The sequence below is a fragment of the Meleagris gallopavo genome, chromosome 1 (assembly GCF_000146605.3).
Source record: "Meleagris gallopavo isolate NT-WF06-2002-E0010 breed Aviagen turkey brand Nicholas breeding stock chromosome 1, Turkey_5.1, whole genome shotgun sequence".
NCBI lineage: Eukaryota > Metazoa > Chordata > Aves > Galliformes > Phasianidae > Meleagris > Meleagris gallopavo.
In genome coordinates this window covers 83,551,958-83,554,982 of record NC_015011.2, presented here as the reverse complement: position 1 = coordinate 83,554,982, position 3,025 = coordinate 83,551,958, and positions in this window count along the sequence as shown.

Genomic DNA, 3,025 nt, shown 5'->3' with positions numbered 1-3,025 from the left:
TTTAATTTTAAGAAAAAAAATAATCATAATTGAGGATGCCAACATCATTTTAGTTAGCAATGTCAAGGAAAATGGAAGAAGAAATGCTTTAAGGATCATTCAGATGATCACATAGAACAACTCTTGCAGCGTCTCTCGACAAATTCAGTGAAATATTTAGACAGCAATCTACCATTTCCCCACAGAGAGAACAACTGCTGTTTTGTCACATGATCTGTGTTGTCATGTAACCTATAGAACCACAAACAGGGGCTGTGGAGCACCATGCTTCAGTTCAACATCTTGCACCACCATAAGGACACTTGAAGTCCTACAGGACTCCAGCATTAGGAAAGGGGCAGAGAGACCGACAGATGTACCTACATTAGTTTCAGTGTACAAGTATTCAAGCAGGTCTGTCTTTGTCAATGTACCATCAAAAATAACAACACTGGCCTACATAACACGCAACTGTACATTGCTGTTAAACTGATGACTGACTCTGCACATATTCTTATACTTATGATCCCCTGGTAGCATTGCCTGGATAAACACCAGAAAAAATGTGAAGGTACAAAGTAGTATGTTCACTGGGAGAACTGGACAAGTAAGATAGTACTTGCATCTCCATTGCAGCATACTAGTTGCTCTTGCTGCTACCTAGAATGGTACATCCACTTGGCAAACACACACACACACACGAATAAATGAGCGTTTCTAGAAACTCTGCATTATTGATGAAGCATTTGTTTAACAAGTTTCTTTAAGACTGTCAAAACTGATGACCTAAAGTAAAGTGCTGACTTCCGAGGCATTATGTATTGATAAAAGCATAAACAATAATAGAATTTGGAGTGGTTTTTCTCTGTAATGTTATTCAATGACTCAAGCTAACACTTAAAAAGATCATTTGAATTATGTTGGTCTTATTCCTGGAAGGAGAAATACTCATTTTTGGCAGTTCTTCTGGCATGGACATGTCAGGAAGGAAGAAAGGAAGAAGAAAAGAAGACAGACAGAAATAGATCTGGTTCATTTGTGGAACCCCATGGGAAAAATAACGTCAGTATAATATACAATCAAGTATATAAATAAATTGCCTATATGAAATGTAATTTTGGATGCTGATCAGTTCTAGGAATTAGAGCAGTTCGTTAAACACTATTAAACAGAAGCAATCAGAACTAGAAGGTTGAGTCTCAATCCTGAACATTGGTATCTACATGTAAGAAAGCATAAGAGAGCATTTCCATCTACTAGTATACATGGAAATGACACTGCATCAACACAGTTCTGGTAGTACAATTCTGCAGGAAGAGAAGACTTCAGGTGGCAATTTTCAAAAAGGCCTAAAACAATTTCCCAATCCTTCAGAATTTCAATGGGAACTCACACTCCTGAGATGTTAAACTTATAGAGGATGCTAGATTATAGTCTTCCAGGTGCTGGGTAGCAGATGCAACTTATTGCTGTGACCCAGAAGGACTGTTAGAGTGTCTCTGCCTAGTTTTCAAATGCTCAGCCACAATGAATACATGGTTTCACTTAACCTGTCACATTTAAGTATAACCTAGCTTGAACATAAGGTTTCACATGGATACCTCCCAGCATGAAACGCAACACATCGCTTTCTCCCAGTAATGTTCAGGTCTGCCAGAAGACCATTTAGGTGTAAGTTTAGAACTGAAACAATCTTAAATTAGTCTGAGGTTCACACTTACAATGAACTAGTATGTTCAGATTATAATGGAAGTAGCAACCATATCATTGCAGGCCTGAAACTGAGCGTCCTGAATTCAGTAAGGATTGCTTTACTTATTTCAGCTTTGACTCATTTATATAATCAATGGATATACAGATGGTGTATAGTCAGTGGATATATAGATGGTATGTATATATATACACACATACACACACACGAGCTTGGCAAAAATAATTTATATTGGAGTAATGAGAGAAAGTCACTCACCTTATCCTGAGCTCGCGAGATGAACTCCAATGGAGCAGATCTCCAGAGAGATCCTTCCCCACTGGCAGTCAGCTCTTAAATGGGTCTAGGAGAGGTGGAGCCAGGCTCCACCCCTTCCTGCAGCACAGGTGATTTGCCTTCACCTGTGCTCCCGCAGCTGACTCATTGCTCACCTCAGGTGATCAATCAGAGGTTCAGGCCGTGATTCAGCAGCCCTGCACAAACTCATTCCCATAAATAAGTTTTTCCAATTTGAAGACTGACTGCCTTCCCTCCTGTTTTGCAGGAATGAAAGACCAAGCCTTGCGAGTTAAACTCGAGTTTTCATTTTGTTTGTCATACAGGGCTGCATATGCTCCTATAGCAGCTCTGCTGGCCTCAGAGATGGTGACAAGTTTTCTTAACGTGGGCCTCAAACCCCAAGCCTCGTGTCAGGATACTAGCAGGGAAGAGCAACTGCGCTTCTCAGTGGAAGACTGGCATAGTTACATAAGACAAGACACGAAAAAGGTTCATCTTTTCTTTTGTCTTGTGAGTCAGTACAGAAGCCAACCTGACTTTGTCCATTTGTAGCAAGAAACCACCACCCTAAAACAAAAAGGGACAATATGGTGTTACCACGATAGAATAGCTATTGAAAATTTGTTTTCTAAGTATAACAAGCAGTCTGTTTAACTTATTTAGTTCCAAAACACATACCTGGTATTTCTGATCTCAAAAGAAATCAGATAGCAAGACGCATCATGATCACTGAATTTACTCCAAACAAAAGCCTTTTTGTTTCCCTGGTCAGTGGCTAATTGCCAATTTGTTTCATGAACAAAATCTGACACACACACACACAAACAAAAAAAAAACAACAAACAGAATCCAGCTAATAAGTGTAGAGGATAACAAAAGAACACAGATAGTATTAAGCTTAAGGCAGAGGTGCTCTGCCAGCAAGCATCGATGTACTAAACACAATCTCATCTTCTCTATTTTCTGATTTTTTATACTTTTTTTTTTTTTTTTTTCCAGATTACTTCCCTCAAGGGCAAATGTATTCCATCCCAAATGGACCCTCATTGGTAACAT